The sequence below is a fragment of the Xenopus tropicalis genome, chromosome 2 (genome assembly GCF_000004195.4).
Source record: "Xenopus tropicalis strain Nigerian chromosome 2, UCB_Xtro_10.0, whole genome shotgun sequence".
Lineage (NCBI taxonomy): Eukaryota > Metazoa > Chordata > Amphibia > Anura > Pipidae > Xenopus > Xenopus tropicalis.
The window spans coordinates 59,120,656-59,143,425 of NC_030678.2; the positions used below are offsets into that span (position 1 = coordinate 59,120,656).

General features: G+C 36.6%; 1 protein-coding gene across 7 annotated transcripts in view; it reads right to left on the reverse strand.

The window, feature by feature from the left end:
• Positions 1-22,770, reverse strand: part of tbl1x (transducin beta like 1 X-linked) — a 142,210-nt gene that overhangs the window by 40,790 nt on the left and 78,650 nt on the right. For 4 of the 7 annotated variants that reach the window (XM_031895696.1, XM_031895698.1, XM_031895695.1 and 1 more), the window contains 1 exon segment: positions 18,335-18,428. The exons of the other annotated variants lie outside the window; for them this stretch is intronic. The gene's annotated coding sequence lies outside the window, so the exon portion shown is untranslated. 7 annotated transcript variants of the gene reach the window in all.

Genomic DNA, 22,770 nt, shown 5'->3' on the forward strand with positions numbered 1-22,770 from the left:
AAGAGTCTATTTTAGGTTGGAAGAAAGAGTAGTATTGCATTTTAGAAATTTTCAAGCTATCTAGTGGGTTTTGGATCATTTGTCTGGTGTCTGTTTTTACTGATTGTATGGGTTTAAAGCCTATATGTCTATATGTAATTATCTAGCAAATAGTTTGTTTTATCTTCCAGTTTAAATAGTTTGTTTTATCCATTTCATTTGTCTTTCAGATTTTTTTGTCCGTAAAAGAGGAGACCTGGTGTCTCGGTTAATTTAGAAAGTGTTGAAGGTGCAGGTAAAGTTTTCTGAAAAGTTGTGAGGTCAGCAACTTTTATTTGTAGAATTTGCAGTTGGGCTTTATGTTTCCGTTTTATGTATTGCTATGCTAATATCTTATTGTACATTTATGGGCAGCTCAAAGAGTTCCTATTGCATGTTCTTCATCTGTGTTATCTAACCAGTAATTTTCTCAGGCATTAGTCCGATTGCATATATTTGGGTCTAATGATAATGATTCATTTGAATGCCAACAAGTTCTGCCTGGTATAGAAGTGGGTGACCTTGAGGGAGAACCAGCGCCATCTGGATTTTTTTGAGGTCCCGGTGATGGGTTGATTGAAGAAATTGCTGACCTCTTTCTAGGAGGTGCTTTCTAGGAGGTGCACACACATTTAGGTTGTTCAAAGCATTGGGTCATCTTTTCTCCACTGGTGTATACAGCAGCAGAGAAGCGACCCATGTGCCATTATCCTTTATTTGTTGATCATTCCAAGCCCCCCAGACCTTGTGTTTTAATATAATAAAGTCTCTGAGGTACTTCTCCCTGGTGAATGAGTTAATTTATGGTAGTGGTAGTGGCACTGAATGGTCTAGTTTAGAAAAGCACACTATTTGATCACTATTTTACCCTAGCCTTGCTTTACAGTCACTTAACTTTATGTCATGGACAACCAATTGGCTTAATACAACAGGCTTGATAAGTGTCCCTATGAGGCTAAAACTGCACTTTTTTTGTTTTGGTACACCATCATATTGCACCAATAAACCAAACTAAACATTATTCATAGTCCAGTGTGCTGCAGTATTACTTTTCATATGTATACAATTTTGGACTGTTAGCATCTATATCGGTCAAAAGGTTTAACATTGGTTTAAAGGGTATCAAATAATAATGATAAAAAATTGTGCAATATATGTAAATACAGTTACATTTTTTTAAATAAAATCTAATAAGGAAATGCATGGAAGCATGTGAGAGTTATCAAGGCTAAGTGATGCCTAAATAAATGTGTGACTGCCGTCGAGCATTAACACCCCTTTGAATAGAATCATTTGGACTTATCAACCCAGTTGAGCGCATTCTGATGAACCGACACATTTATCTGCTGGGAAAAACGTGTCACATTCCTGACTGTCAGGACATTTTCAAATAAGTGTTTTGTGACTTTTCAGTCATTCCTCAGTTCAAATTTTTGTAAATCTGCCCCATATTGCTTTAAGGTTTTCAAATATTACAACTGTAGAAGGTACAGGTATAGGACCCGTATAGGACCAAGGGTATTCCGGATAAGGGGTCTTTCCGTAATTTGGATCTCTATATCTTAAGTCTATAAAATTTTAATAAAACATTAATTAAACCCAATAGGATTGTTTTGCCTCCAATAAGGATTTTATATATATATATATATATATATATATACACAGTATACTGCCAATTGAAAGCACTCACAGCTCCAAGTAGTTCAAAAACTACTTGCAGTTTATGAATTCATTTTGGTGAGCACCGTCAAGGAGCACCGTCGAGGAGTGGTGAGTGCCGTCGAGGAGAACTATCTATATATATATATATGTATATACACAGTATCCAAATTTTGCTTAACTACAAGGTAGAATCTAATTGTTTCTATAGGTTACTGGACTGCATCAAATTTGCTTTATTTCAAAATGCTAAAATATTTTTTGCTGTTTTCTGAAACAGCATGATCAGAAATCTGTGGAACAACTGTATGTTTGCTATTTAGTCGAAGCATGATTTAGCCGAGATGGAGTGTAATCGTTGACCAATACTATCTAGCTAATAGAAGCTGACTGAGAGATCATTAGTTAGCATTTTCATGCTACCTTATAAGACAGTATTTGATTGTTGTGCCATTAACTAGCTGCCCTCCTTTATATCGTTTGACCTGATAACACTTAACAATGTGACATCAACCATGGCAACTAGAAAGTGAGAATTTGTACACTGTGACACCATATAGCAAAGCATAATGACTTAAACATAGTATCCCTATTGGTGTTTGACAAGACAGAATTTTTATTTGAAGCCAAAAACATTATATCAGAAAAGTACTTTGTATAATTTGACCCAGGCAGGTTATTTTGTTGCCAACTCCCTTTCAAATAAAAAAAAAACAACCTTTTCTATAAAAATCTAATCAAGAGACAAAATGGCACCGGATAATAAAGCTTCAACATTTTTGGCATGCTTATTGCTGTGACTTTATGACAAATGCTCACTTTATAAACATGTCAGAGAATAACACAAGATATTTATTCTGAGCAGATATTATTTTGCCACTTGATACAAGATATTGGAATTTCTTCTTAGATTAAAGGTGTTGGTGGGGAACAATCTCTCTAGTGAAATAATTCATATCCATATACATTTCCCTTGGTGATAGCAGGGTATACTAGAAATACTTAACACTGGTATGGTTTGACAAATTATGAGCCTTATTTATAAAGCAGCAGTGAAGTAGTGATGACTACTACTTCACCATGTATTAATGGGGTTTTGACCATTTTTTTTAATCACAAACTTATAAAACATAAAAACAATTCCAGCAAAGTTTGATATCAAATATCAACAAATGATTCTTTCAGTTTACTACAAGCTCTTCATTCTTTTATCGGAAAATGATTTAGGTAGGTCTGTACTGCGGCAGTGATATTTTCGTCATAGAGGATGCTGGAGTTCTAAAAAATAGGGCAAAGTGAAGTTGCTTTGATATAGCGATGCAATTAATCATCTCTTTTGTTGAAGTTGTAACTTTATAAACAGGCTCAGGGTTGGACTGGGCCAGTGAGGCACCGGGAAAAAACCTGGTGGGGTCTGCCAAACCATATCTGTTCCCTGTGGCGCACCTCCAACATGTGCTCAGGGGAGGGGGTTGGTTGTTCAGCTGGGGCACCTATGGGGGCTGTGGGGGCCACAGCGGGGGCCTCTTTGGGGGGGGGTGGGGGCCCCTGGGGTTGTAGCAGACCTTGAACAGGCTAAATAAAAACATTAAATTGGCCAAATATTTTTTTTAATTCACTGCATTATAAATAAGCACCTACATTTTTTACAGCAGCTGGTCCCAAACTGTAGGTTGTCATCCCTAAACCAGTGTTCTGAGTGGGGCTCAGTCAGAAGGCCTAGGTTAGGATAAGCTTTACAGAGAATATCTATTTGCTGATTCTTGGAACAATGGTTAAATTACTGACACAGAATTGATTTCAAGTTGGAAACAAAATGAAAAGTCAGAAAACTTTGGATGTTCAAAAGCTGAACAGTCGTTTTTTTTTTTGTACAAACAATTTCCCCTGAGTGACTGTCACTGCGAGGGAGAATTATAGGTTCTTGAATACAAAAGTGGAATTAAAACACCAGTGATTCCCATTGTGCCAAGTTGCAGATCTGGTACCTTTTAGAAGAAAACCATACCCCCCAACAATGTAGGTCTGTATAAAAATATATTGCATTAACGAGCGCATATTGTAAAACCCTGCTTCATCTAAATAAACCATTTTCAGAAAAAATGACTTTTTTATTAGTATGTGCTATTGGGTACTCCTACATAGAAAATTTCCATTTTAAGAATTAAGGCCCGCCTCCTGGGATCATAGTATTCACAGTGCACACAAACAAGGCACACATACATGCTAGGCCATATCAGCCAATTTTTTTTTCCTTGCATATAATATAACATGTCATCAGGGCGCCCCAGGATGGCTGCTGCGTGTCATCTGTAATTTTGTCTCCACTGCCATTTTTACCCTAAAACATTCTTATGTAATCCCTGCCTACTGCCTGAGATGATTAAGTAAGCCCTGTTTTAGCAACATCATAACACATTATATCACTGGTTACAAGGTACAATATATACTTAAAAACTGTGCATAAAGGAGATGAGATAACTTTAACATAATACATTATATGGTAGGTAGATTATATGCTTTGCTCTGGCTCTGTAACCTAGAAATTTAACACTAGAGCTGTGAAAACAGTTATTTCAGTGCTAAAAGCAGAGCAGACATGTCCTGAGAGCATGCTGAAAGGCTGTATTTCCATCTGGTTTGCTTATACTCAGGGGAAGAAGCCTGAGCTTAGCACTGTGCTGCTGAGTCAGCAGGGTAATGAGCAGTCAGCGTGGCTGTCGGAGGTTGTAAATAGCTCATCAACTATTGCTTACTACTAAAAATCAGATCTGCCCAATGTACTGGCAGTTTCTATTACTCTGTTAAATAAGTGTATTTTATTTCTAGTAAAAATGTTTCTTTCTAGTGGGAAAGCTTACTAGCCAAGAAGATTAATTAGATAAAGATAATGTCCCTCTATCCCTTATTAAAGGGGCACTATAAAGATTTGCCATGTGTCAAACAGGGTTTCTGTTACTAAATTTTATTATTTATTATTATTTAAAATTATTAATTTTTATAAATTTTTATTATTATTATTACTATATTTAAGTAAAGTTACCAGATCACTTGATAATTCAGGTATACTTTTAATAAAAGTACACTGAATGGTAGCACCCATTGCAGTTGGATTTTTTAGACACGTCCATGATATTTTACATACTCTAGTAAGATCTAAAACGTTTAATTAAACACATTAATAGATAATAAATTGTGTTTTTTTCACAGGAAAAAAGAACTGAAGAAAAAATGCATATTGACTCCAATGCAAAGTTTCGCTCATCAATAGTTAACCATGAAGCACACCTCTTGCCTAGATACCTGCCAATTAGTACAGGCATAATACTAGTGATAACCACCTTTTTTACTGTCTAGTAACTGATTTAAATGCTAATGTTTTTTGGAGTAACTTGTAATGTTTATATATATATATATTAGTGCCATTATTAATGATCTAGGGCAGTGCTGTCCAACTTCTGTGGTACCGAGGGCCGGAATTTTTCCGACCTACGTGGTGGAGGGCCGATAATGGAAGCCAGTTTTGACCACTCCCCTTTTTGAAACTGCACCCACTTGAAATCACACCCATGTTATCACATGACCACACCCATATTAATGGTTGTAGTACAGCAAAAACCTGCCATACTCTGCCTTCCCTACCCTGCCTGTGTGTGCCATACTCTGCCTTCCCTACCCTGCCTGCGTGTGCCATACTCTGCCTTCCCTACCCTGCCTGTGTGTGCCAAACTCTGCCTTCCCTACCCTGCCTGTGTGTGCCATACTCTGCCTTCCCTACCCTGCCTGTGTGTGCCATACTCTGCCTTCCCTACCCTGCCTGCGTGTGCCATACTCTGCCTTCCCTACCCTGCCTGTGTGTGCCAAACTCTGCCTTCCCTACCCTGCCTGTGTGTGCCATACTCTGCCTTCCCTACCCTGCCTGCATGTGCCATACTCTGCCTTCCCTACCCTGCCTGTGTGTGTCATACTCTGCCTTCCCTACTCTGCCTGTGTGTGCCATACTCTGCCTTCCCTACCCTGCCTGCATGTGCCATACTTTGATTGTGTGTGCCATTCTTGGCTGGTTTGTGCCATACTTGGCCTGTGTGTAAGCCATCAAAGCAGCCAGACAGGTGGGGGCCACACAGAGGGGGGTCGCGGCCGCCAGTTGGACAGCACTGATCTAGGGTATCTTGAGGTCCAACAAAATATTATTTGGGATAAATGCATGTTTAACTAAGGGAAATATATGATTAAGTATATAAAGCAACAACATATATACTGTAACACCAACATAAGCACTGCACAGTATTTAAAGGGTACAGTGGATATCATTTCAAACTTTTTCCACCTTTAATGTGACCTATAAACTGTACCACTCAATTGAAAAACAAGCTGAAATCTTTTAGGTGGAGGGAAGAAAACCAAAAAAACTAAAATAATGTGGTTGCATAAGTGTGCACACCCTCTTCTAACTGGGGATGTAGCTGTGTTCAGAATTAAGCAATCACATTCAAAATCATGTTAAATAGGAGGACTCCACTAAAACAATATCCTTAGGCAACTAAATTGTCATGGAAAATGGTACAATGCTTCCTTGGCATTCAGAGTGATAACCTTCAATAACAGCAACTTTCATAGTGCAACCCTTGTTACACTCAGCAAGAAAAGCTTTGTAAAATGTTCATGGTCTGTAAAATAGCTCTGTGATCAGTAATATATCCCAACAACAAGCGCATGTACTTCAACAGCGAACAATAAAATAAAGCCCCTTTTTTTTGTAAGTGCAAACAAACATTTTGCAGAAACACTTTAAAGTTCCTAAAATGGCTAACACTATTTATTTCAAATAGTACTTACTCCCAAAGTGTCCTTGTAGGAATTTTCACAAAACAATATAGCTAATATAGCTCTAGACTAAAGTATGAAGCATGTAACTCTATGTAAATATTGTAAATGATTTCCATATAAAAAGCGTCCTCCTCTGCACTGCTGCACAGCCAGTAAAGGATCTATCTGCCCTATGCATCTACATTGTGTACTACTGCATAGTGATTTTACCAGCAGACATAAGTTTAATAGTAAATTCTGTGTGACTGACACAAAGGATTTATTATCAACCCTCAAAGGATGTCGACTAAAGCTTCAAAAATTGTCTGACTGAAACGTAATCCTTGTTGGTTTATTGTCTGACAAAGACATTGCTTTGGGATTAATTACATTTTCACTCCCTTGGATTTTCCTGTTTATGAACTCTTGTTTGGTGCAAGTTTACTACTGTCATTCATATCTGGCACTTATATCTATTTAAAGGGGGTTCTCCACCTTAAAACTCTTCTTCGGCATGATAAAAGAAATAAAGAAATTTCTAACCAACTTTTCAATAAACATTGATAGTTAAAGTTTGTAAATTTTTTTTTTTTATGGAAGCAATGTTTACCGCTTTCTGTTCTCTTAGTCTGACTCTTAAAAAAGGATCAGTTCTCCTCCAGATATTTCAGCATTGTGTGAGAATATATTTGAAATTTGTATTTGTTGAACCAGAACCTACAACAATTTGCTTGCAACATACCAAAGGTATCCATAAACAGAGGAATTGGGCCTGCATTAACCAGGCCCAGTCCCCAAACAGAGCGATATCCACAGGACATGGATATTGGTTGGAATATGTGGGTATTATATATGCACAAAGAATCATCTAAAACAATTTTATTTGTGCATGTATGGCTAGCTTTAGAAAGGTTTCCATTCTGTAATCATATATCAAGCCATCAATAGCACTTGCCTTGTGTTTATCATCTTGTGTGAGAACCAAAACCATTTTATTCTACAGAGCTTCATAAAACTTGACTGGCTGCCCATGGCATTACAACAGCTTATCTCTATAACTTTAGTAGTGATTCTGAAGCAAACATACATTTTTACCAGTGCAGGGTAATAGTATATTATGTTTAAATGCATATAAAACCCTTTCATTGTTTAGTGTTTCTAGTCCTTGATCCTATTATCACTGGTTTGCAACTTTGTTTCAGCAGTTATAGCCAGGTAGACATTTATTGCTATTAATAACAGTTGCATTTCCAATAATGCTTATACTGTATTTTCACCTGCTGTCTTCCTACATACCCACAGAGGAAACATCTAGATACTAGACTTAAAAGCCCGCAGCTCATACAAAAATCATCTGTGAGCTTAAAAATAAAACTATTCTCTACTTGTTATATAACATGTATAATCTCTCTCAGTACGCTGCTTTTTGTCAATAGTAATCTATTTTTAAGATTGTTCTGTGGGCAAGCAGAGATATACAGTACATGAAGGGGTTTTGCTTTTTATGCAAACATTGCTCATTTTTAAACACTGTCAATTGTTAATTAGAAGTCACTGACAATCTATTTATCCAAATAAAAACATCTATATAAAGCCTACCACAGAGCCAATTTCAGACATTCTGATCATATATCCCTATTCCAGATAGCTAAATGGTATGCATTATGGCTACATACTTGCATGACTAAACCATGAGCATCTTTTCATTTGCCCTTTGGCTTTCAACGGCTGGATTTCACATGAAAAATTTTACCCGTCACCTATACTGGTCAACTGTTGAACCCCAAAACTTGCTGATGGAATTTATTCTCACTTGCTCCCAGACACAGCCTAATAGATAAGACAAATGATTCAGTAAGTTTTGAAAGTAGGATTTTGGAGCTTTTCCCACACGGAACTCAAATCAATCAAAACACATAGCAGAAAAGAATTTCACTGCATATTGAGAGATGTTCTGAGAAGCATTGTGAGGAGAGCCAAAAGTACATTCATACATATAGATAGCACAAAAATAGAACAGGCTCGCGGCACTCTTGGCTCCTCAAATTTGCTTGTTATGTTTCCTCTTCACCACAGTATCTCAGAAGCAGAAAATTCTCTCTTATAATCTTTCCATTTGCCTTGTACTACAATACTTAATGGCATTTATACAATATAGGGGAAAATATAATAATGTAAGATATTAAAATGGAAAGGAATCTGCATTACTCAGGACCTATAGTAATGTTAAAAACTTTATTAGTGCAGATGGAAGTTTTGGCAACTAGTCATGCCCTCTTTAAAGTGCATGTAAAAAACAAACAACATTTTTGTTGCCCAACAATTGATAATTGTACATAATGAGTAGATATTGTAGACAGGTGAGCCATGTTCTACAGCAGGGTTCCCCCAATCTTTTTTACTTGTGAGCTACAAAAAAAAAGTGTTGGTGAGCCACACAAGCATGAAAAGTTTCTTGAGGATTCAAAATAAGGTCTGTGATTGGCTAGTTGGTAGCACCATGCGGACTGCTGTCCTGCAGGAGGCTCTGCTTGGAGTAAAACTGTGTCTCTATGTTTCCAAAACTCAAGCCAGAAATTTAAAAAGGGCACCAGCTTTAAGAACACTGGGAGCAACATCAAAGGGGGTGGTGAAAAACATGTTGCTCACAAGCCACTGGTTGGAGATCACTGTTCTACAGTATGCTTCCAGGTGAGTGACTAAAATACTGTCCAATCAGCACCGTGCTCATACCTTTTCATAGTTACCTCCCCAAATAGCAAAGCCCAAATCTTTCCCACAGCAGCCTGACCCACAGAGGTTGTGTGGTATTTGTATGCTGTTCATGTGACTGCTCTGATAAGCATGTTTCTGACTACATGCTTATGTTTGGAGTTTCACTGGGGTTTCTGCTCCTTTTCTTCTGTATGCTGGAATCTTTGTACACTCGGCTCTTAACTGTTGTATCCACAGTGCCCAGTATTATGTAACAACCTTACTGATGATTGCGTTGGTCTTTTTTATGGGAAAAAGAACATCCCCTATCTGCCTATAAACCCCTCTAATGTACTTGTACAGAATAATCATGTCCCCTCGCAAGCGACTTTTTTCTAGAGAAAACAAGCACAACCTTGACAGTCTAACCTCATAGTTTAAATCTTCCATCACCTTTACCAGTTTAGTTGCATGTCTCTGCACTCTCTCCAGCTCATTAATATTCTTTTTATGGGCTGGAGCCCAAAACTGCACCGCATTCTAAAGATGAGACCTAACCAGGGACTTATAAAGAGGCAAAATTATATTTTCATCCCTTGAGACAATGCCATTTTTTGTGCAACACAGCACTTTATTTGCTATTCTTCTCAATTAAGGATACCCCCAGCACATCACTATTTAGTGTATAACTCACATTGAAATTATTTCTACCAATGTGCATAACTTTGCACTTTTCAACATGAACTCATTTTCCATTTTGCTGCCCAGTCTTCCAATTTTGTCAAAGCACTTTGCAAAATGGCAGCATCATGCAAGGAACTTATAGTTTTGCACAATTTAGTATAGTCAGCAAAAATAGGAAAGGTACTGTCCAATTAGAAAATGTTCCATTTCCCACCAATCTTTGTAATCTGTCCTTCAGCCAGTTCTCCATCCAAATACAAATATTATATTCCAGGCCAATATTCCTCAATTTTATCATTGACTTTCTGTGTTGTACTGTTTAAAATGCTTTAGCAAAGACTAGATGACATCCACTGCCATTCCAGTATCTAGGTTCCTGCTCACCTCCTCATAAAAGGAAATTAAAGTAGTCTGCCAAGATCTGTTATGTATAAAACCATGCTGGCATGGTAGTATTGTGATTAGCAATGTATTTAAGTATCCCCTATTTCCTACCATTGATGTCAGACTAACAGGCCTATAGTTTTCAGGCTGAGAACAGAATCCCTTTTTGAATAACAGAACTACATTAGCAATTCGTCTGTCTCTCTGCACCATGCCAGACCTCAATGAATCCTGAAAAATTAAGTGGCAATTGCAGAGCTAAGCTCCTTTAATACCCTGGGATGAATTCCATCTGGTCCTGGACCTTTGTTTATTTTTACATGTTTAAGTCTCTTTTGAATTTCCTCCTGAGTGACCCATGCATCAGTAGTAAATATTACTATAATTGGGTCTATTAAAAGGGAAGCCTTGATTACAGTTCAGAATTTCTGCTTTTTCCCTGTTCTCATCAACAACCCCCCACCCCCTGTTATAATAAGGGCCCCACCCCTTCTTGCTTCATTTTTTCTTACTATTTTTTGACTATTTACATATTTAAAAAATAATTTGGCATTCATTTTACTCATTGCTGCAATACCCCTTTCCATCTCTATTTAAGCATGCCTCTATTTCACTTGCTTATTTGCATGCTCTATTTGCTTCCTTGTACCTAATGAAAGTTTCTGTGGTCCCAGCAAACTTGAATGCTTTAAAAGTACGTTTTTTCTTGCCAACCTCGACACTAACCCTTTTATCCAACCATAAAGGTTTTGCCTTGTGATGTCTTTCCTTGCTTACAAGGGGAATATATTGACATATTTTATATAAAAACATGTTATATAAAATATATTGATATATTTTAAAGATATTCCATTTCCTTCTGTGTTTAACCCTGTGAAAAGCCTTAAAAATGTACTCCTCAACTGACCCTTCACCTTGAGCCAACTCACTGAACCCCCTTGTTACATACCTTAATGAAACACCAGGAGACAGAGATGGGGTTATCAAATAAATAGGACCTTGCAAACCTCACCCCAAGGCAATATTCTAAAGCCAGAATTCCATAAAAGCTACTATGCCGTTCCTCGCTAAAGACTTGAATTTTACTTCCATAGTTGCCATTTGAGATCAGCACTATGTTACTCATTATATTCACCACTGGTTATTAGACTGCCTCTACCTACAGAGAGGATGGCCCCAAACTCTGCTATCAGCAGGAGCTGCATCACCAAGCATGAGAGAAGTTCAGCAGCCCTACTGCCAGTCCTGAATCTGTCTCGATGATAGGAAATCCAAGAAGGCTGTCACCTAGCACAAGCAGTAGTAGCGTCTGTATCTATCAATCCACCCTGCAATCACAGGAGAGAACCTCCTTTCTCCCTCTGCTAAAATTACATGTGCAGTTCTACTGCTGCTGTGACAAATAAAACTTAAAATACATTATCAAGAGGGAAAAAATTCCTTCCTGACCTCCATGGCAATCAGAAACATTCCCTGGATCAAGCAATCGTAGTTAACATAAATGAATACAATGCTGACTTTATACTGTATAAAGATACAGAAACCACAATATAACAATTCATTCAGAAAAACATCCACATTAGTTATTAATAGGTAATATGACAACATATTATGCTAAAAGGAGAGGGTGAGTGGGGCATTTATACCTGCTCAGAAGAAAGTGAGTGAGTGCATCTTTTCCTGACATCACATCCCTCTCTTTCTCTGCCCCCCCAGCCCAGCTTACACCTGCCTTAACTCTTTCCTTCTAACTAATCACAGTTGAACCTAGTTCTGCCAATTTCTAAACAGAAACCAGTGTAATCTGGCTGCTGGTCATTTGAATCCATTTTCATGCAGCCCCTGTGCTTATAGCACCAGGGCTTTCCTTTCCAGTTGACACATTGCAGAGATGCCCTTATACTGGCAAAGTCTGCACGTCTAAAATTTAGTGTTTTAGTTACTCCCTTATAGAGCTGTCTCTACAGCATTATCTCAAAGGAAACCAAGTTATGATCATTATTCCCTAAATGCTCACCCACACAAATGTTAGAGATGAGTTCATGCAAGTTAAACATCAGCTTGCATAAATGCTGAAGTTATACTTCACAATGACTGCAATAGCATTTCAGCAGGTTTTAGGTGGGGGGAGATTCGTTTTATTTATTTAATGTCAAATATTCAAGTTTTAAAAAATCAATCTCAAATGCTTTCAAGATGACTTTTTTCCCTTTCTAAGGTATTTGCCTAGTAGCAGTCATGTTTCTGTGGAGGGCATTGTTCATGTAATTCACAGCTAATCATCATGCTGGGATATTAAATACAAATAATACATATAAAGAATCTGCATAATCACTTTGATAAATTTATTTCAGACGGCACTTCCAGGAACAATCGCCCCTTGATAGTAATGCAAATATATATTTTATGAGTTGCTTCATTCACTGTTACATTATTAAAGAGGTCTTATTTTAAACACAGCCATTTGGCATTCTGCAAAAGTTGACTAATAAGTGTTTCTTCTTAGCTCATGTAAATGAGCACACCATTTCCAATGTAATGTTAACATATTGCCTAATATTGATTTACAGTTTGATGATAAACTTGTCAAATTTTTTGTGGCAAAGAGGAGAATTATGGTATATTTCTACCAAAAACGTATATGACATATACATATATGCTAAATATTGGTTAGGATTGAGTTATATGATTTTCCCACTCCATCACAAGGCCATGTAAATATACTAACTGAATTGGCATATGAAAATAAATAAAATTTCATAAAAATGCAGCATGAATTTTACATACATATAAATATGCAGGGGTTGCAGGTTCCTGGTACACATTTATAAATACTACTTTGGGCATGTAGGTTCTGAAATATAAGCATTTTGCAGATCAATTAGACATAACCTAGGTAGCCTAGAACTGGAACAGAGTCCAGTAGATTTAATAATGTACCACACAAAAATGTTACATAAGACTCCAGACTGTGAATATGATTTCAAATGTATAGCTTATTTTCCTTTTTGGAGTCTACTTCATCCATCTGCAAGTCACTGTATAAATAAACTATCTATCTATAGACCAGAGATAGATAACCTACATTGGGTGTTTTGTAATAAAAGGCACTAAGTTTGCCCTGGAGCAGTAACTCATAGCAACCAATCAACAGGTAAATATTACTGATCACCTGTTTAAAAGTTGTTGTGGGATGCTGCTACTGGGCAAACTTAGTGCCCTGTAAGGACCACTTATCTGGAAAACCATTATCCAGAAAATTCTGAATTACGGAAAGGCCAATTCACATTTTTTAAAATGTTTTCCTTTTTCTCTGTAAAAATAAAGCAGTACCATGTACTTGATCCCAACTAAGATATAATTAATCCTTATTGGAGCCAAAACAATCCTATTGGGTTTAATTACTGTTGAAAGAATTTTTTTAGTAGACTTAAGATAGGAGATCCGAATTACAGGAAGACCCCTTATCCAGAAAACCCCAGGTCCCGAGCATTCTGGATAACAGGTCCCATACCTGTATTACATATGGGGGACTGTGTGTTTTGGTTACTCAACAATTTTTCAGACTCTCTCCTGTCTGGTTGCTTACTGCTTTGTGGCAATATTATAATTTTTTGTTAACTGTATTTTGTATTTGGGTTTCTCTTACAGGTATTTATTATTTTTGGTGAAAATGTTTTGCAACCCAAAAGGAGGGGAATAAATATTAACCTATTTTCCTATGAATGTTCAGGGAGTTTCCAACAAATGGGAAATGATGCCAACATAGGATGTTATACATGAATTTAAGCAGCCATAATGTTACATGCAATTGGCTCTCTAGTGTTTGCTAGGCACAACTGCAACCTCATGCAAAAGTGTTTTTTTATCCAAATAATTTGTTTGCGTTATATTTTGTGTCTGATATATATAACTATGTAAATTTCAATTTTTAAAAAAAATAAAATATGTGGCCAGCAAGCGGTGACGTTATGGAGGGGGTTTGTCTAGCAGTTTAGTGCAATCCTTATCCAGTGGAGGAGGCAGAGGACTAGACAGACTGTGGCAGCATCTGACATTGCTTTTGCTGTCCCTGTAAATGCTCTGAAGTCAAATGTCCCTGCTAGGAGCAGAGACATCTGACTGCCTAGAAGCTGAATTTAACAGATAAGAAACAAGTAAGACTGAGGTGTGTGTATGGAATCATGGGCTAATGCAATTACGGACACTATGTGCTGTAATGACACTATGTGCTGGAAGTGACACCATTCCCACTAAGTAAAACATACACAGAACTTGCACCTTGCAAGTGGATGCTACTTTGCGTCCACACATTATTTTGTGAGTGTGTGCTATTATGTTGGAATTCTGGTAAAAGTGCAGCATTGCGTGTAAAACATGTGGCAATTTGTTTCTGAATTTTGCACTTTGTATGGGTACATGAGCCCTAAAATGTGGCATATGCAAAAAATACTGACACTTTATCAGTCAGTGCCCCCCTTTGGCCAGATAAAAGTTTATTGGTAGGCGCTTTACAATCTTTCTATTAAACTGTTATGTGTTGTGCACACTGAGATATCATAAGGGAAATTAATTTTTTTTGGCTGGCTTGGAAGTTATTCACCCTGACTTATTTCAAATGATTTACTGCATCTCTGAATGCAAATAATGTTTACAAATCTTTTGCCTTTGAGAATTGTTTTGATAGAAACTATCTTTCAGCTCAGTAAAACAAATACCAGGGGCTTAAAGCATGCTCTGTACTTTAGCTAAGACATAAAACAAATTTCACAATAGCAGCAGGGGTTCTCAGTTCTTTAAAAAATATGTTCTATTTTTTGATTTAAAGGATGTACCTTGCCATTCTCCATACCAAAAAATAATTATTTAGGGCTCATTTTGTAAGAGATATAACCTAGAGTATACTGTAAGTGCTGTATGCCAGCATGATAAAGAAGCCATTTGATTAACTTACTGTCATAAAGAATAGTCTACTAACCACCATCTTCATCATCATAAACATATATATAGCAACAGCAAGTTGAGTAAATCTGGTAGATTAGAGGGCCTTGCTCACAAGATGACCAAGGGCCCATGCCCTTGAATCTCAAGCTAAGAAGGTTCCAGAGGATACTCTTGTGTATGCAGACCTACTGCCCACTCTGGATGTAATGAAGCTGAACCGCTGCACATCAGGTTGTAATCTGCTGGCTAAGGAGCAAAGTGCACATTGCACCTTGTCCAAGCCTATGTAAAAGAGGTCTAAAATCATATGTGAATGACTATACCAATTATGTAATTTAAGAGAGGTTTTCCTTGAGGCAGTTTTTTGAAAATGGCCTACAGGGTTTGGTAAGGTGGAAAATATAAAAAGGAACATTCTCTAAACTTGCCCCATTAGAAAATATTTTGACAGAAGGAAAAAAATAGAAGAAACATACTGTACACATGGAGGGATTGTAGATTGGACAGGACTATAGCAGAAGCAGCTGTGTATAAGCATTGTTCCAAAACCAGCCTTTTATCTACAATAACATCTCCTGTCTCTGTGGGCAAAGAAGAAAATATAGTCTGGTTTGTGTCTTTAGAAACATGTCTGGATATGGTGTGTTAAAGGCACTTACACTTTCTACCTAGAGTAGAGGACTTGATTTGAGGGAAATTTATGCTGAGTATTACATGTTATTGTTATAGTATAACAAATAACAAGAGTGGATCTGAGCATATTGAAAAATGCAGTTAATAAAAAGTACAAGTTAAAAGGCCAGACAGGGACGTAGGGACAGTCTTCCACGAAAGAAGCGCTGAGACAGGAAATTATGTAAAGGATATGGCTGAAAAGAAAAGGTTGTTTGGAAAGGAATATACTGGAAAATGAACTTCAGGGGGGATTATCCTATTGTAGATTTGGTCTGCAAACCAGGTAGTACCCATCTGAGGAAGCAAACTCTTAAAAAGAGCCAAACCATCAACTCTTCAATAAATTTATTTTTAAATAACTGCCCATGCACTGGTACCCCACAGGCACATTTTGTGCAGTTAAAGAAATAAATATAGGACTGTTAATCCTCTAGAACAGCTTTCTGAAACACTGACAATTTTCTGCTGAATTAAGCCACCAGTCACACTTAATAGGTCACTTTAGCTCTGGATAAAAACTGAACTAAAGCAATTTGTAGTGTGAGTTTAATGGATAATAAATCTGTAATATGATATCACTTTGTTCTTACATTGCTGTAGCTGACCTGCAAGCTGCCTCTGTAAAAAGAGCATTTACAGATATTATTACAATTTTCATAGTCATAACATTTCCTTCAGAATGAGAGGGAACCCTCTACAAACAAGTCTGGTTTGCCCTAAGTGATGCTACTTGCTACCAAACCTATATGAATTGAATCTTATGTTCTTCAGCTCTGCTTTAATGCACTGTTGTACTGTATTTTTAAAGAATGAATTACTCTGAAAATCAGTGCTAATAATTTTCTATTAACTTTAGCAAACGCCCAGGGCCACAAACCTGACATCAAACTTTGCCTGCTTCCTTGTAATGTCACCCCACCATTAATAAGATAATTATTTTTGCACAGTTCAGCAGAAGAGAAGGAAGTGAAGGCTGTCACTGGTATTACTAAAATAGCAACATTTAGCGGATAAAGGCTTTAAACATTCAGTAATAGCAGGAAATTAAAATGACCTATAAGTGTTTATACACAGTGTTCCCATAGTGTGCGCTTTGCAAAGTCAGCAATATTTGTTGACAGAATTTCATCTGTAATGAAATTATGTAGTTTTCTGGTAGGGTATTTGGGAGCAGTTAACAAATATGTATTATCTAAAGTTCCACAGATTTCCTCATTGTGGTAAAAGACAATTGTTGGCTGAAAACAAGAGCTCTTAACAAATGTACTGCAATAAAAAAAAAAACAGCAGTAATTTAGAGTAAAGTTTGTTTCATGTAGAGGGTAGATATAAACAGTCAGGGTCATTTACTTTTCCCTTTAGGGACACAAGACCATGCCGGATGGAGCCTGATAAATTTTAGTGATAGTGATACTGATCCCTTAGATATGGCATCAGTTAAAATGGCCTGAACCATTTTAAAAAGTTATATTTCCTACCAGGCAATTTACCATTGTGTTCAATATCAGTGGTGAAAAAATAGAAAGGCAAAAGCACTTGGCCTATGCCCTATAACACTGCAGATTTTTTTAAATATTGTGCAAGGTGCAGACTGCAGTCAGACCAGGGACAGATGTGCGTGCTAAAGTGCATGCAAGGAAGCTTGCTCTTGCCTTCCTTCTTGCACTTCTTCCCCGGATTATATATCTTTCCATCTGGGGATCCATAACAGTATGTACAATTCTTATGTGGGAGTCATTAGGCCTGCTCTTATACCCTGTAGTTTAAAAAGGTTCCCTTATGGTGTTCCCATATTCTATGATTGTACAATTACTAAAAAAAAGAGTGGTTTTAACCTTCTTAAGAGGAAAGGAGGCTTTTTTTTTAAAAAAAAAGAATAGTTCGGTATCCAACTACCTGCAGCTTGGGACTTCTCTAAAACCAATGCAAGAACAATAGCAGCTTTTTCTCTATAATAATAAAACAACATCTTGTAGTTGATGTTGAAGTTGAAGTTGTATGCATCTATTTTGGGAGCAAAACAATTCCAATTGGTTTAATAATGTTTAGGGGTTTAGGGCTCGTAAACTTAAGAAATTTGACATATGAAAGTTTTTTATTTGAATGGGGTTTCCTTATTAATAAATAAGCAAGCATTCGATATGCGAGTTTATTCATTTTAGAAAAACAAACTCTAGGGATTGTTAACAGACTTAAGGTATGGTGATCCAAATTACAGAAAGATCACTTATCTGGAAAACCCCAGGTCCTGAGAATTCTAGTATTTAATCAAAATTGTTTAAGTGCTTAAAATTCAATGTTAATAAGCCACAGAAATTAAAAACCCAATGTTCCCATTTCCTATAACTATATTTAAGATCAACAAAACCTGATAAATTTGGCCACATGTAAGATACACATTTTGTATTGTATTGTACAAGTTAAAATAACTAATAGAGCATTATCATTGGAAAACACTGTTCGGTACCTGTTCTTTTAGAAAGGTCTTTAAATGTCAGTTTGCCTGAAGTGTCATCAAAAATGTTTTCATGCTTCAGAATCAATATAAATCTTGATGCATCCTGTCAATTAACGATAAGACAGCAATGAATGATGTGATCAGCTCTCTTTTTTATTTAAGTCATCAACTTTGACTTCCACATGGCATTTAATGTATTTGACTTGCTTCATGCAAAAAGTGATAAAAATATGCCAATTGATTTTCTGACAGTTCAGACTTGTTAGAGAAGCTTCAGATCTGGCAGCAAGACTACATGGAAATGCAACTGTTTTTACATTAATCATATTAGGGGAGAAGAGACCCTATTTATACAATGAAAATAGACAGAAATATAATTTATCCAAGAATGTGTACATACAGTCTACCTGACTTGGAAATTACCTTTAGAACTCATTGACATGTACCAATATATTCCTAAATACAAACAAAATATATTGAAAAATTAAATACCAATAATAATAGGCAGAACAGAACTTGCACATTATCACTTAATTTGTATATTTTCAGTGGTTTGCGATAAACAGTACTGAAATGATGTGTAGACAGGTCTAAAAATATGGGTCGGCCTGGTAGTTGATGGCAGCCACTACCATGACTGTATTTCATTGCAACTCTACAGCATAGGTTCCTAGTGCCGGTGTGATGTGACTAGATCAACATGTCATGTGATATCATTGTGCCAAATGCCAAAGTCAACATGACTAGACCTCCCCGGATTTAGTGTCCAATTGTCAATCGTTGTTTGCAAAGTTCCTCTGTGCTCTAGTATTAATATTATTGTTGACTGACTGACTTGATTCTGACCTACTTGACTGTTTAAAGGTGAATATTTCTAATGGGTGTATTTGCATAGAAATAAAGTATATCCATCAAAGCTAAAATATGATTTATTTATTGAAATCCAAAGTTTCACTTCCCTGGTATTAGTTTAAAAAGAAATTATTAATAGATTTATACAAAGTATCCAAACAAACTAAATCCCACAAAGACAAAAGCTTAGTCCATTAGACAGCCAGGTGAAATATAGAAATATATACATAACTCCAACATGTAAGTAAAGCAAAATATACATTTACATCTACAGTTTGATGAATCAGTAACTAGTAACTAATTTATTCTATTTCAGAGACCCTGCCATTTTAAAACAGGCCTTGGTATATTTTTATATTTATAAATACAGACACATGATTTACTGCCCCTTCCCATTGACACAGGTCAACTCTTTAACCTTTAGGGATATATGCCAAGCAAAAACAATTTGGATCCATTGCCAAAAAAATGTATGAGAAGAGGAAGCTATTTTTACTGAATGATTCTTTAAGGAACAGAAACTCAAAGAGATTATCTCTTGGTTTGTTCCCTATAGGAGAGATGATGTAGTACAAAGAGTTGCATGAGGCCCCAAATGAAGGGTTAGCTTTAGAGTACAAACCCCTAGTAGAGTAGGGTGTATTGTGGATACCTAGACTTATGTAGGCAAAGCAGCTTATGCTCTACAGTTGCTTAGAGACTTGTAATTCTATGAAGTATCTCAGAAATTCAAAACCCACTTACTCAAATTATTAATGCTTACTAACCAATCAGAACTGGACTCAGTGGACTGGAACAACAGAGTAAGTTGAGGTTTAGTTAGATAGTTTTCTGTAGCTAGCATTTAGTGAGGACACAAATGCCAGACCCTTTGCTAGCATAGGTATAATAAAAGAAGATAAAAAAAATATTATGTGTACATTCAGCGCTGTACAGTAGAACATACAGTTACATTTAAGTGTTAAAAAGATAAGAGGAAGGAGATCCCTGCCCTGTAGGGTTTACAATCCAACAAGCTACATAAAATATAGTACAGATAAATTACAAAAATAATAATAAATGTGGATAAGTTAGAGATCCTCAATTACTGTGGATACTATCTTTTTAACACTTAAATGTAACTGTATGTTCTACTGTACAGCGCTGAATGTACACATAATATTTTTTTATCTTCTTTTATTAATGAATCCTCATAACCAGGAATATTTTGCACATATGTGTATGAGAATAAATATACATATTTACATAAATATTGCACTGTTTGTGCCACCTGAGAAATAACTTTAGTTGTGTTAAAGGGTGGCAGTGTTTGCTGTAGAGGCAGTCTTTTTTTGCATGCAGCAATCATACCTATCACAATACTCGAGGCCGATATCAAACAGTGACAAAGGGAGAGAAATGAGCCATGCAGGCTTTTCCATTGTAAACCTATCAAACAATAAATCTCAACACTGCACCCTGTGGTGAAGACCATATTTGGAGGGTAATGAGGGAGTAATCTCCACTAAACAGAGAAAGCAGATGATAACTGCTATGGGAAACTCTTCCTTTTGTGTTAACAAGAATTGCTGATAGCAAGTGTTGGTGTGTAATGTGCCCCTGTGGGATAGTACACGTCTATAAAAATAATTAAAATGCATTTTGTCTGTAATAGGGGTAATTGTTTGAGAATGTCGAATCAGAGGAAAGGAAGAGTTAGGGGAAGAAGGCTGTAAATCAGCTGAAAATTCATTCTGATTAAAATAACTAGATGAAAACGGTAATCTTACATTCCCTTGGTCCTGCGTTGGGATGTAAAAAAAAATTGTTGATGGGTTTTTGATTTCCTTAAGCTGAGAAGCAAAGTTCTTTTCTGTTGTTATATCAGATAATGAATTTTAATTCAGAAAAGCTGTTAACATTAAATTAGCATTCTCTGCACCTTCTGGGATTCTGCAAAGCAATCAATAAAGATATAAATCGTGTAGCTCTAGCCGGTTGGATAGAACAACAATAACAGCAAATTGTATCAAGTTAGTAGAATAAATTTGCCACAGAGAAGTAGAATAAAAGTCAGAGTGAACTTAAAGCTGAATGCAACCTGAATAAAAACAGCCAATAAAAAGCAAGGGTGTCTAACCTGTAGCTCTCCTCCTATCTTTTGCCTTACACAATCTTATAGCCTTCAGCAGTCTAGGGAATGCTGAGGACTATAGGTCAATAATGGCAGGAGGGCTGTTGGATAAGCATCCTGGACAGTAAAGGACAATACAAAAATGTTATGGAATTGATTGTTTTTCTTTTCTGATTTTGTTGTATTCACTTTGTCAGCTTGCCTTAAGGATATATTAACTAAAATTTTGACATATGAAACTCGTAAACGTTGTTATCTTTTCCATTTTACTTTAATCATTCTATTGTCAATTTTTCTCTGATTATTTTCAGCTATACATTGTTCAGAAGTTTGGGCACCTCTTGTCAAATTACATTTTTAATTGATTCATGTCACAGCAACATGTCAGACCAATAGACAGTCAATACATATATTGACCTATATATATATAATAGACCTATTGGCAGAACCACACCTAATATTTTATCTTTAAAGGAGACATATCCTATAAAAATTATGAATGTACCAGTGAATTATACTCCTCTAGATATAGAAGGATTGTGCTTTAAAAACTTGTGTTTCTGACTGATTTATTGAGAAATTCCACAAAAACCCCACTAGCCCCGCCCATCTGTTCCACTTCCTGCTGGCTGAATTCTCTGGATGAGCTGGGGAGCCGGCGGCCCTCCGTACACTGCACTGTAGGATAGGAACCAATCAGCAGCTAGGCTGACCTGATAGGGAACTGAAGCCTGTCTTTGCTTGTGTGAGTGCAGGGCAGTGATTGGCTCTCCCCCTCCTACTGTGCTTCTGGCAGGGACCGTTAGGACACGCCCACTCTTCATTTCAAACTGGGACAGAGAAGTGATAGGACCTATAGGGAGCTCCAATAAAGGGGCCATTGTTACAGATAGGGTTAATGTTTAGCCCAAAGGGAACCCAGCACCGTATATTATTCATAATTGCCTAAAAAATTAGGGTTTTCCCATTTATCCAATATGTCTCCTTTAATGTTATCTAGTTCATAACACATCTAGTTCTTAAGCTATCTTGCACCAACTCTATATTTGATATCTACCTACAGGGTTTCCTTCTAATAACTCTTCTATGCAGATGATATTTGTACATGCAGTGCTGTACAATGGACTGGTCCACCACTATTAACTACATACACTTTCTTGCAGGACCTTTGCAGTAATATTAGCATTTTACATTACAAACCTGACCAAAATTAATTATATTAGACATATTCACTTTTCGTCATATTTTAGAATCTTCAAAAAACATGTAAATTGCAAAAGTAATTATAATAGCACTTTTGCATTAACTTATTTTAATGGTTTACATTTCCTTTAAGGGCCAATTGCCTTTCCAATAAGTTATGAGGACTCCCTTTCTTTTTATTTATCTCTGTGTTTGTCTGGCTCTGTTTATCATTGTACCCATCTATTAATATCCATATAGTTAGGTATATATGCAAACTCTTGGTTGATGTACTCAG